Consider the following 14,505-nt stretch of genomic DNA (forward strand, 5'->3'; position numbering starts at 1 on the left):
CCTGAATCTTCATTCGCGAAGCAAAGCCAGAGAGAGACAATACACTATAAGGGAGTATTTTGTTAGGTAAAGCCAGTAATCTCTCTAGAAGCCAAGATGATTAAACTTAAGCTCTCATACTTTGGCCACATAATGAGAAGGCATAACTCATTGGAAAAAACAATAATGCTAGTGTCAGGGTATGCATCATCTGGATGCAACGCCTGACTCTGCCCCCAGATGGACCTTTCAGGCTGGTCTGTCCAGGACCATAATTACAGAACCATATCTATACCTTTGTGCTCAGTACATTAGGCTCTGAAAGGTCTTACATCAATGAAGAAAAATATTGCTATCAGAAAGGCATATATAAGTTTCATGTAAAGCAGTCTGAGGATTTTAATATAGCAAGAATCTCAACAAGGGTCACTGGTATAATTTGCTATGTCTAATCAGTTAGATACAGGAGCCACTGAGATATGACAGTGATAAACAGCTATGTGAAACATTAAGAGTCTGTATGCTTGTGAGCAATCTTTTCCTACCTATCTTCAGCCAGATCCATCCAGTCCAGGTAAGTATTCACATTTAAGCTGATTCAGTTCCATTGAAGTCACTCACAGCACATGGATCGGCTAAATGCCAAGTACTTTGATTTAAGCAGGATGTGGATCAGCTATTAGTTATTTAGCTCCTTGCATAAATGTGCTGTCTAAATGTATATGCTGACATGATTGAATAGCAAAGTTAGTGCTTACCTGAATAAAATCCCAGTGGAAAAATTGATTTGGGAGGCTGTAACCATGCTTTATAAATTACATAGTTTTATACCCATCTAAAATACCAGTTTCCTCAATTTATAGCACCATTTCTTTGCAACTGATGGTTCTTCTAATTCTCCTAGTATATTAGGTTGTGTTGATCCTAAAACATTTAATTTTACACATTTTGTAACTAACAACCCCTGCCACAATGTAGTACAACCCTCTCTATGTTCACACAGTAGTCAGTCCTGTTGAGTTCAGTTGGGTTACACCCAAGTATGTTCATAGAAATTTGGAGAGAGAAAAGGCAAGTAATTTCTATTTTACATCATTGTCCTTTAAGGCAGGATCCAAAGAAAACATTAGAAGTTTATCATCTGCAGTGTCAATAACAGACATTGTGTTAAATTTACCAGTTTCTGCAGCATCAAATGAAAGATTCTTCTTTGTGGTGCAGTGAGGTGGGGATTATATACTATAAGAATCACTATGTGTGATGGATGCTTAAGTGATCACCTGCTGTTGGCCTTGGACCATGAAGCTGCCAAGAATACTAATATCAACAGAGCTATTACGGGTTTCACTAGTTTAAGATAACACCATTCTCTACTGATGTAGGAGCTATTTGATGGATGCTATAATCTCTGGTTACCTTCAACAAGCAGCCACACAAAATTTACTTTCAGTTGTTTATCCTCTTAAAATTCTGTCTCCGGTGGATGATGGATAGTGATTGACCCATAAGAAACATTGGAAAGGGTCTTAACAGGTGCTCAGTTAAAATGGAATAGAACTTCCTTTCTAATTGCATCTCTTTCTTTGTTGTCTATTACAATCACTTCCAATTTACTATGAGTGGAAGTGGAAAGCAAACAAAAGTTATAGGCAACCTTCTGCAACAATTTGAAATTAAGGAAGAAGATAAATATAGATTCACACTGAGAAAGTGATATATGTAATTCCATTTTGCAATGAATATATACATGTAAAAAGTGTATAGTGTCCATGGAACCTGCAAACTAAATTAAAGTAATGGGTTTCAGATTTCCATATCTTTATGTCCTATTTCATCATTTTATCATATACAACCGGTTCAACACTTCATTTCTGTGTTTTGAATGTGCTAGCAACAATCTACGCACACTCTCCAAACTGGAGTTTCTGTTGCAATGTAATGATTATACAGAACTGCTTTGTTCTTTGAGAACATGACTGCTTCTGAGCCAAGATATTGGTGTAATGAAATATCTATTTTGCATTTAACATGAAAAATAGATAAAATGGGTATGTGTTTATTGTGTTAATTTTCTTCATAATACAGTGTTCCTAAGTTTCAAAACACACAGCAATTCTTCACATATTTTTATGAATAATTTATCACAGATGTATAGTTTAAAGCAAAATAGCTTTTGAGTTGATCTCATCTTGGAATGAATTTCTCAACTTTATCCTAAATGAGACAAGTGATAGGATTTTTATAACTTTCCAATATTCTACTTATATGTTGTTATTCTTTTCTTCCAGTGTTTTGAATTAGTTTTATTATTACATACAAAGATGTATAAGTATCTTCTCAACAGGAATTAGGCTAAATAAGAACTTGCCAGTACCACCCATTTCAGCAGGACCCAGCTGCACTGACATCTGTTGTGCTTTCAAATTCCCTGTTTCCATATTCATCCATTTATCTGGTGACAGTGGCAGTGGCTTCTTTCAACCAACAGCAGAATCAAGATCTGGCAACTATAGGCATAAAATGTCTAGAAAGTGTTCTCCCTTTGGAAAGTTGGTCACATGTTTGAAAGCTTGGGGAATGGGCTCTGACTTCAGAGAACCTGTACCACATAGGGCAGAAGGGCAACTGTAACAGACAAAAATGGAGTCTATACCTTTCTGGACTCAGCCAATTAAATTAAATGGAAATGGTGTGAGACATCTTACCAATGAAGATGACTGCAAGGGGCATAAGTAAATGAAGGGGAAGGAGTAGGAAATTAGTTCAGTTTCAACTCCATTAGAAAAATAAAAGTAAAATTGCTAATAGAGTTGAAAGCTTATTGTTAGGGATGGAAAAAAATGGATTGTAGCTGAGTCATGGAGCTTTAGTAACAAAAATAGCTTTACTTAACAGAAGCAAAAATAACATAACAAATCTGCTGATTGACTACATTGCAGCCACCTGGCCTAATTGGCCAATTACCATGCAGGCTCACAAACACAGGTTCACCTGTCATTTATCACATCATTATTCAGTCACAACAGTGTAATGCCATCCTGCATACTCTGACACTTATTACAGTCTTGTATTGTCCTTTGCCCCTAGTCCTCACATGGACAAGAAGGAGAGTGGCCTCTGCCTTCACTGAGATCCCACCAGACCATCTTAACCAACAATGGAGGTAACATCTGACACAAAATATAGATTTGTGGCTCTAACATTGTCGCTTTCCTTCTCTATGATTTTTTAACATCTTTGCCTGATCAAGAAGCCAGTGAAGTTCCAAAGCCTGTATAATATATTTTCTGCATTTTGGTTGGCTAATAAAGGTGTCATTCTTTTGTGGATTTTAGATTTTGTTGTATTTTGCTACATGGACAACATGGCTACACCCAAATGTATTTCTTACATTTCAGATCAGTACAATTCATACAAATCGGAAATACAGTGGCACAGATAACCCTAAATTTAGTATTCAATGGTATATCTTCACACTTCACACTCATTATCTTCTGCTGTTTAACCATGGAAAGGATTGCTTTGGAAGATGGGAGACTCTGCATATTTGGTGATTTTTAGAACATTTGGATGGTCATCTGTCACATATGATTTCTTCACTGGAAGGAGGTTGAAGGACATGATTCTTGAGGTATCTTTCAACTCTACAGTTGTATGAGCCCATGGCAGTTTCCATTTTAATTATGTTTAACAAATGATTATAGCTTTATGTTATATGCATTGGGTGGGATTATTAATTTGACTGATAGGTGAGTTGCACCCCATCCTATAATAGGAAGATCTAAAGATGGTAATGTATGGGCTTGTAACTTCAAGGCTGAAATTTGGCAATATGCTCAACATTGGGCCACCTTTGTACCAAGATTGGAAACTTCAGTTAGTTCAATTCATGGCACCCAGAGTGATTGCTGGTATATCTATGAATGAGCATATTATACCAATATTAAAACCAGTCCACTGCCAGTTAGTATCCGACTGTTGGTTAGTGTTTTTTAAAGTAGTATCCAAGTGTTGGTCAGTATTTTTAGGTTCAGGTTAGCTTATTTACAAAATAACCTCCTTCCATATAATCTGCCATATACCCATGACATCCAGGGACATTTACTCCAACCAACCAGAAATAGCCTGGAAACTGTCACCCAGAGCACATCTTCATTGGCCATCCCTAGACAATGGAATGGCCTGCTGGGTGAGATTCAATGACTAAGCATGCTTTCTGAATTTAAAATAATTTAAAGACCTATCCCTTTTGGTAGGCTTACCCAGTTCATTTTAAGCAACTTATTTTAAATTAGTATATTTTAAATTTTATGTTGGACGGTTTTAACTTGACCTGTGTTTGTGTGCTTAACTTAATGTATTTAAATGATCTTTATGTATTTTAATCTAAGTTGTACCTTGCCTCAGGTAAGAAATTATTTCAGCTGTTACCTCTATTATCTTTTTTCTTTTATGGTGGACAATACTATTATGAACTCTTTGAAACAGCATCTTTCTCATCTACAGATGTATCTACACTACTGTGATATACATGAATATTTACTTCTAAGGCATGCTAATGCAGACTTGCTAGTAAAAAAAATGTATGTGTAGCTGTAGCCATACATGCATATTCAGTTTTATATTAATTATGCAAAAGCATGTTCAGAGAAAAGCTGGAGAAAGTATAGAAAGCATATACTGGAAAACACTTCTTTCACACACAAAAAAAGGAAAAAAGGAAAAAAATGCTTTAAAAATATTGGCTAGAAATTAGATCTTAGTAAAGATAACTAAGGGTCAAAAAAGATGGCCTGAAAAGTCCAGCTCTACACCAGCTTGGGGCTGTGGTGTTTAGACACACCATGCCCCCAAGCTGGACAGAAGCCGCACCAGCGATTACATGCCAGCCTGGTTCTATCCAGCTTGAGGGCATGATGTTCAAATGCCACTCGCCCCAAAGCTGGTGAAAAACTGGCTCTAGAGGCAAAGGGGTGTTTTTTCCCCACCCCAAATAGGAACAGATTTTTTTTCTGCTCCTATTTGGAGTGGAAGCTGGCTGGACTGGGGCCACACATCTGTTTGCTATGGCCCCAATCCAGCCTAAAAGGGGCAGCTCCAAGCCACCCCATTTGGTCATCTGTTTTGCCTAAAGGTATGTGTATATAAAGCATCAAGTCTCCCCTACCTACAAAAAACAAACAAAAACTAAACCATCTGTGATAATATGTAATAGGAGTAATTGTACTATGCTTTTAACTGTACTATTTTTTTCACTTGTAAGCCACTCTTGAGTCCCAGTTTTTTTTTTGGGGGGGGGGGGAGAAGGATGGTGATAATGATAATGATTACAGTGACAGATTAAAAAACACATTACCTTTGGTGTTTTGGCCCAAATGTTTTACCAGATGCATGGAGCACACTCGTCCAGTTAGTACTATGTATTTCTTTCATCTACTTCTGACTGTCATAGAACACTATTTGTGACAGTAGCAGGACAAATCTCACATGCAAACCACAACCATCATAATGAGATGACAGACAGGCAGATAGAGATATTATTATTATTATTATTATTATTATTATTATTATTATTAACCTTTATTTATAAAGCGCTGTAAATTTACACAGCGCTGTACATACAGTAGAGTATAGATGATAGATACACACAGTGATCCTGCTTGTGCAGCCATTCAGACAGAGAATATCTTGCGAAGACCAGATAAAGGCAAAGATCTATTGTGGAAGCACTTTTTATTTCATTAAAAGTTTGGAGAGGGGTGATGCCCTATTCCCATTTTCCTCAGCTCTGCTTTTCCTATGCTCTGAGTCTATCCTAAGTGAATTAAGTGAGTTTCATGGCATTCATATGGTGCTACTCAGGATTTACGTGAGCCCCGGCTAATTTGCTTTCAGCTTTGTGATAGATTTATAAGAAAAAACTGGTGTTAAAAGCTTCATACCAAATTAAATAAGGCTCCTCAGTAAATAACATGGCCTGGAGCATTGGGGAGCCTCTTTCAAAGCTGATCAAACTTTCTGAAAACAGTAAGCACCAAATGAGTTAAGAGTGGTGCTAGCTAATTCATATTCCGACCTACTACCTCAAAAAACACTGCTTTTAAGATGAAAAAGTGCTCCCTGGGGGAAGAATGTACCCACCAGTGTTTATTTTAAAGTGACCAGACACAGCAGAGGAAAGGGCTTCAGTACATTTGATAGCAATACAGAAGAGAAATTTCAACATATGTAGCCTTCTATCCTTCTATTTTGATACCATGACATTACTAGCTTTGTTGTTGTTATTAACCTCCCTGAAGTCAATCCCAACCCATGGCAACCCTGTGGGTGGAGCAAGTCCAAGATTCCCTGTCCTCCACTGCTCTGCTTAGTTCCTGTAAATTCATATCCATGGCCTCTTTAATAGAGTCCGTCCATCCTTCTAGCATGCGGCCTTCCTGTCCTTCTATTTCCCTCCACCTTTCCTGCCCCAGAGTGCCAGGATGCTGTGTGCCATTCCAAATTGTGCACAGCATCATGATGCTCCTCTGGAATTGTGTTCATATGATGCAGCGCTGAAGGAGTGCCATATAGCCATGCTGCCATGGCTATAGAGCTTTTTGCAGCTCCTTTTTGTGCCCTTTAAAGGCTGGATTGGGGTTGCGGTATGAGGTTAACTGCAGCCTCGATCCAGCTAGAAAAGGGGAGGCATCCCGCCGCCCCTTTGGGGCAGTCTATCAAAGACCTTCATTTGACTGAACATAGTTACTGAGCTCCCATCACTGGGTACCCACTAAACCTGCATTCCTGATTATATGAACGTTATAACTCCATTAAACCCAATGTGCAGCAGTCAGCAAATGACCTGTGAGCCAAGTGGTTGTAAGGCACAGAGGTCTAAAGTAATCAATGCAGTTCAAATCAGTCACAGGTAACCCAGCAAGTCCAGGAGTTGTTACACCAAGTCTGTACTCCAGATAAATGGAGCCAATGAGAAGTAAGACACTGTCATCAATCATAGCTAGTTCAAAGGCCAAGAGCATACAAACTCCAGTCTCCATGACATAATGGTTGCAAGCAGGCTATTGGGAAATTTATAGGTGCTTAATGAGTCATTGGCCTGATACAGATGCCGCTTCTCCCTGGCCTGTACCCCTTTTCCGGGACATGGGGAAGTGGCATTTTGCTGCTTCTCCCTGGCCTGTAAAAGCTCCGGATTGGGGCCACAGGAGCTGCCAGTGAGGCTGCCCTGGCCCCAATCCAGTGCGGAAAGGGGCGGCAGAGACACACACACTCCCCCCTTTGTTTCCTATTTAACAAACACTGAGCAGTATGAAACCTCTTATCTCTTCTGAGATCTTCAAAGTAAGTGTTGTGTCCTTGATGTCTGCCAGGTTCTTGTGAGGAGTGGGGCCTTCAAATGTTTAATCTCCAGTTTCTAGAATTAGGAGGAGATACCATTATCTGAACCTTGAAGCTCCTGGCAATGATTCCCCTGTGTATGATTCTTCGGACTCTAGGGAGTGAGTTATGACAGTTCAGACCCTTGCAGTCAACATGTGAATATCTAGCATGCTTCTGGGTGTAAACAGCAACACTTGGGGTGGAGCATATGCAGATACTGAGTTCTGCATCACCAGTTTAGAATAACACAGTGCATATACATAGGGTATCTGTAGGGAGGGCAGGAAATATAAATAAATCTATTATTATTATTATTATTATTAGAGGAAAAAAGCCACATACATTTAATTCTCACCAGTTTTTGCCAGGTTCTTAACCACCATGCTCTAAAAAACAAACCTACATAGTCTTAATCATAATTAAAATGTAGTTCAGTTGTCCATAGGTTTCTTGGCCCTCTGATAGTTACAGTTCACAGAGGGTGAGTATTTTGAAGGGTTTTTTTCTTGTAATATCTCCAGTTCTGACAAACCACATGTCACACCTTACTTCTTAGTACCTGTTCAGGATACTAGGAGAACTGTAAGATCAATATAGGTAGTGCAGTCCTTATAGCAAAAGATATACATAGTTTTATGTAAATAGTTAAATGAATACAGAGTCTGCAAAAGTAACTTTTTGGATAATAGCTCCCAGAATTCCCCAGCAGGAATGACCACTGCTATAATGCCTCATAGTTCTAGAATCTGTAGCCCAAAAGTAACTTTTTCAAGGGTTTTTATGGGTGAATCATAGTTCTAGTTTAGCACAAATGTGTCTCAGCAGAAATATCAGGCTCTGATTGGGTCTAAAATTGGACATATTCCTTGCTACCCCCTAGAGAAAAAAGAAACAAAAGTAAATAAAAAACAAATCTAACTATAGTCCACCTATGTTTATAACATAATAAATGGGTTAGTCTTTAAGGACCCACAAGACTCTTTGCTGTTTTGGATTAATACAGGTAAATTGTTCCATGTGGAGCATCACTGTGTGATACAGATTCCACAGGTTAAATATGCATATCTGGCCTTTAACAGAAATCTTGTGAAGACATGGCCTGAGCACCTCATATCTTTGTTCATACTAATGCCCCTTTGATCTCATTCAGTTTCTGGTATGCCATCACTGTGTTACGCTGACATTGGAAACTATATTTCATTGCCATTTCTGTGAGCATTCTAGTCTCAAAATATTTGTTCTCAGCTTTTTACTTTCTTGCAGACATGCTGTCAGTAAATCATATCTGTCTAAATAAAATGATAGCATTTCCCAGGGAGAAATTCCAGGTTAGAGGAAATTAGATTTGGGGGCAGGGATATATTTCTTGTATGTTGTGAGAGTGGTTTGTGTGTATAGTTCTTGCATGTGTGGAGAAAGAGACTCTATACTCACACCTCACTGTTCTAGTCTTAGCATTTTAAATGATGGAGATGGGGAATAATTTTCAACTTGAAGGGAATGAGTGCTCCTTTTGTAGATGACAGGGAAAGCCATTGCAAAAAGATGCTTTGCTTTGAATGAGAGAGAGAGACAGAAAGATCTGCACCAGGAGGGAACATTGATAACTAGGTATCACTGGAAGTTAGGGGGTAGAAATCTGTAAAGGGATTATTATCCTCTGTGCAGGGGCAGTCCAAACTGTTCCTGACAATTTATTAATGGTGTCTCTTAGCAACAGATTTCTGTACTGTAAATAAATTTAAACGGATTGCTATGCTGGGTCAGTCATTTGTCCCGTCTAGTGAAACATCTGACTAGTGTGAGTATAGAGACTGCAGTTTTATGGCGGATCAAAAATAGGAAATGATAATGATGACAACTTCCTATTGTTTCTTACAAGTATTAGTGGTCAGAGGTCAGCTGTCTCTATTTGGGTTTCTTTTTTTGGCTCTTAGGGTTATATATCATTCATTGATCTGTGGTGGATCATCAGGGTTTCTTGGGTACTTAAGCTTGAATTCTATTTGTAGTCCCAATTAAAGGAGGCCAATTGAATCAATTGTGAGTGGGGTTGAGCCTTGGACTATGACTCAAATCCAGGGTTTGAATCCCCACTGCTCAGCTGTGGAAACCCACTGGCTGACCTTGAGTAAATCACACACTCTAAGCCTGAGAAAGCCCTGTAATAGGTTTGCTTTAGGGTCACCATAAGTCAGAAATGACTTGAAGTTCTACAACAACAACAAACATTAAAACTTAAGTAAACATTAAAACTTTAATTGGTTTTATTGGAACTATCTCTAGGATCAGGGCAAAGTGGTGCTCAGGGCTCAGAGGTATCTGATTACAGAAGAGGAAAGGTCAGTGTGTATGTATGCAAAGTTTTACACACAGTCAGTTTCTGGTTTTTAGATAGGCTCTTAACCAGGAAGGGTTCAAATGTTGTTGGAATTTTATCTCCAAGAATTCTCCATCATTAGGCACACTAGCTGGGGTGTCTGATAGTTGAAGATCAACAATGAAAGGATACTCCATCCAGCTGAGGACCATAATGTTGTAGATGAAGTTTCTAAAGTGATAAATGCAAGTTTTAAAACCTAGAAGACATCAGTCCCCAGTGGTGTCACTAGGGTTAGTGTCACCCAGTGAGATGACTCATGAAGTCACTCCCCCCAGCCCCCCGTACTACACCATACAGAATCCATAGTCATGTTTTTTAGTACTAATGTTACTCATGATTCATAATTCACATTGATCAATGAATGCCATGGTAATAGTTGTGACATAAAAAACTAGCACACTGAAAATTATACTTTTAAATTACAATACCGTACACACAGCCCAAATGTATTTATATCTACATACTGACATTTGCTTAACACGAAAATTTAGTAAAAATGTGATGTTTTTAAATAATTTCTTTAAAACACACAATTTTTTTCTTATTTTAATTAAAATTAATTTTTGGAAATTTGAAATGTTGGGGCCTCTTCTTTCTCCTCCCACTGAGCCTCACTGTACTCCCACCATCTTTTCAGCATTTTCATGGGACTCAAGCAAATGCCACAGCCTGTTTTTGCCCAAAATTTCTTGTTCTGTAATGAGGCTAGAGTTGTGTCAGCACTGGACCTCAGTCCAGGACCCTACAGTCCAGGGTGGGACAAATGACTACTCAGAAAGCCACAGATCAAAATATCCTGGTATTGATACTTGCTTGTGCACTGATGTGTTGAAAACCTACATGGCTCATACTGCACCTCTGCAGCGTTTCTCTTATTTTGTTAATTTTTTTATAATCAGAAAATGGCTAGTTCTCTTAAGTGTTACTATTGTTTTTAAAGTTTACAACATATCGGTTTTTTCTGTAACAAAATGGAGCTCATTCTCAAGTAAATGTGTTTAGCATAGGGTGGGAATGGCACAACCTTCCTCTTATTGTTGAGCATTATACCCCAGCAGCACTAACCAGCACAGCCAATGGTGAAAAACACTGGGAGTTGCAGTTCAACAACATAGGGAATTCCTCACAATTCCCAATCCTCGTTTAGCATTAAGACAATTCACAAACTCAGTTTTATTACTTGTACTCATTACAACAGCAGGGCTTATAAAATTTTACATACTCAGTATATCTTTTGCATTAGTTTATTTTTGCTTGTGCACACTAGAAAAGCACAAATAATTGTCAGTAAAGGAATGGCACAGGGTGGTGGTAGAGGAAACATATAGTTGAATTTTGCACAGCTGAGATAACAAATACACACTGCATAAGACCATTAATTCCAGGGCCTAAAATATTGTCAGTCTACCCTGACCCTCTCCCCATATTGTTGAGTGGGTGGGTGGATGATGGATGTTTAAAGCAGACACATAAAAATGATGTAAATTAAAACATCTGATTGAAAACTAGTTAAGACTGAAAACTAGAGGACAAGAAACTATTAGCTACCTCAAAGAGTAGCTAGACAAATGGGCTGTCTCCTAGCAGTCTATTCTTGATGTGCATTCAAATGATTCTACTGCAGCACTCCCAGTGATAATGTATTTATTCAGCTATACCTTGTGAGCTGCTTTGAAAGAGAACCACATCAGCACAGCAAGATCATTGTGCTGTATGAAGTCTATCAGACTCTGCTAACTCTGCTATCTCTTGGCCCTGGTCTTGCTCTCCTGTTTTGAAGACATTTGTAATTACTGTGGAGAAAAGATGTATAACTCCTTAGACAGGATAAATACTTCCTGCTCTCTGTGTGGCAAGCTGCACATTAGACTGTGAGACTGACAGGGAACATACTACAAATAGTTGGTTCTTTTCTCTCCTCCTTATTCAAGCCAGCTTGCTGGAACTGAGTCCACTTTTGGCAAAACTGCTGTAATTATAGCAGGCTATATACACTAGACCTATAATTTACATTAGCTTTCAATCACTACAATTTCTGAATCAACATTATTGAAATGGATTCAGTAGGTTTTCCAGACAGAAAACTGTAGATCAGTTTCCAAGAACATGTTCTTTCTTGGGAAAAGGCAACAACAGTTTATTCAAATGTGTTGTTAGAGTTTATTTTGTTTTGCCACAAGGTACTAGACTATAAGCAACCATTACTGGGGGGACAACCTCTAGTTATATAGAAATCTAACAATCATGAAAAATGTATGTATATTATATTTGGCTCAAAATGAAACCAAGGACCACAAAACATTAAAAAAATACTATATGAGATTTCTTCTAAATGGTGTAATGATTAATGTACACTATATTAACTTATGGTAATCCATGAGAACTCCTCTGTGAAGTGAGAAGCTAGGTAAGCCTGGTTAGAGTACTCAAACATATCTCAAGGGGAAATTGTGAAAACAATATAAACTTGGGGCTGGTCTGTTAATGAATCAGATAGGGGCAGGATGAAAAAGAGAATTAGGGCTGTCAGGGTGGTCAAATTGTTTTATTTATTTATTTATTTATTTCTATGCCACCTTTTTAGAAGGTTGATTTGGAGAACAAGAATGGTTTAATATTGGAAGAGATATAGGGAGCTGTGAATGAGGAAGGAGTTCATGTATAATGTAATTGTTATAATAATCTTTACTTATTTTATTTTATTTCATTGTGTCTTATTATGCACACATTTAAGAATAAATAAAGAGAATTGGTCACATGTGAAGTCAAAGGCTTGCATGGCCAGAGTCCATATTTTTTGTGGGGTTTTCAGGCTATGTGGCCATGTTCTGGAAGAGTTTATTCCTGATGTTTCACCAGAATCTGTGGCTGTGACCCTTCTTTGATATCTGTGTTGGTTTGTTGTTGAATGTCAAGGCCTTGGGGTGGCTATTTAATTAGTGATCCATTTTCTGCTGGGAAACCCACTGTCCCTGGATGGTTTTCATTTGCATGGGCTGGATCTTGATTTTGGTGTTTTACAGGAATGGTAGCCCAACTTTGGCGCCTTACAGACGGGCCTAAGCGGCGCCGTCGTTGCGCCAGGAATACGCGTGAGGGGCGGTGCTCCTGATCTGGCCTCTGGAGAGCGCAAACAGGAGCCACAAAAAGTAGCTCCTTTTTGAAGTCTCCAAGGGGCACCATAGCCATGTCATTGTGGCTTTATGGTGCTCCTTCAGTGCTGGATTGTGTAGATGCAGCACGAGAGTTGCACCATGATGGTGCATGCCATGTAGACCGGCGTGTGCCAAAATGGCACTTTAGGGGTGGAGTTAGGGCATCCAGCATGTGGCCACTGCACCCTGACTCCGCCCACAGGCTGGCACAAAATGTTTCCTTGGAAGTGGGAGCTGATAGAGTTGCTTAGAAGATACAGATGTTAGATTGTGGCATTAGATCTATTATTTTTTACCATTTAGCTGATTACTCCTAGCTCTGTACATTATAGTCCACACACACACACACACACACACACAAACTTTTTAAAAAATTGATATATCTGTTACCCTATATGTGGCTTTAAACACTTCCAGATATATAAAGAGGTGAGCCCTACTGCTATCAGCAAATTAGTAGTGGTGACAGTGGATTAATGTGGGGAGTATTAGGAAAGCTGAGTGACTTATCCCATGAGCTCTAGGGGCCAGGGAACCCTAGATAAGTCACATAATGCCACTTGTCTAATTAGGTACTGAAAGTTTTATGAGTGCTTGGAGCTCAATGGCAGAGAATATTTAAGGCTCTATTTTTTAAAAACTTAAACCCTATCATTTCTACACTAAGGAGAATATAAAATGACAAAAGGGAAACTTGGGGTCTCAGAACATGCTGGCATTTGTCATGCCACATTTTTCAAAAAGTATATGAAATATCTACTCTGGAGATACTAGCTGTTATTGAGAATGAATAAAACTGAAGATTTATGAACCCAAAATCCCAATGTCAACATTTTGTAGCTCTCTGTGTGAAATGTGGATAAGCAAACTAATTTTAAGTTGATATTTTTCAAATACTAAAGAAAGTGTTTTAGCTTTTCAAAAACCATTTCAGCAATATGAACTTGGAAGAAAAATTAACTATAATGAATAGAAGAGAATGCTATATTGAATCATGGGAATCACGGGTTGTCATTGCCTTGTCCATTGTTAATCCTCCTCATCCTGCTATGATGTACAACTAATTGTGAATTTACACAAAACATTTATCATATGAAGGCCCTCCCTCCATCCACCATCCAGAGGGAGAGACTGGCAAACCAGCTCCATCGAGCCTTGCCTAAAAAGAAGGCCCTCCCTCCATCCACCATCCAGAGGGAGAGACTGGCAAACCAGCTCCATCGAGCCTTGGCTAAAAAGAAGAAGGCTCTCCCTCTATCCACCATCCAAAGGGAGAGAAAGGCCTGTTACAGACTGCCAAAATAAAACTGCTTCGGGTCTCTTTGGAGGTATGCTATTTAAATGATGCATGGGTCCTAAGAATCCGGAGGTCTCGCCAAAGCCACACTCCATTCCTAAGCACTGGAGTGCAGCTTTGGTGCAGCTTCCAGATTCTTAGGATGCATGCATCATTTAAACAGCATACCTCCAAAGAGACCTGAAGCAGCTTTATTTTGGCAGTCTGTAACAGGCCTAAGGCAAGCCAGCTCCATCAGGCCTAATCAAAGTAAGAGGAAGGGCCCTCCCTCCAGTCCATCTGCCGTGGTCCAGAAATCAGAGGGAGAG

This window comes from Sceloporus undulatus, chromosome 3, assembly GCF_019175285.1.
Source record: "Sceloporus undulatus isolate JIND9_A2432 ecotype Alabama chromosome 3, SceUnd_v1.1, whole genome shotgun sequence".
NCBI classification, from domain to species: Eukaryota; Metazoa; Chordata; class Lepidosauria; order Squamata; family Phrynosomatidae; genus Sceloporus; species Sceloporus undulatus.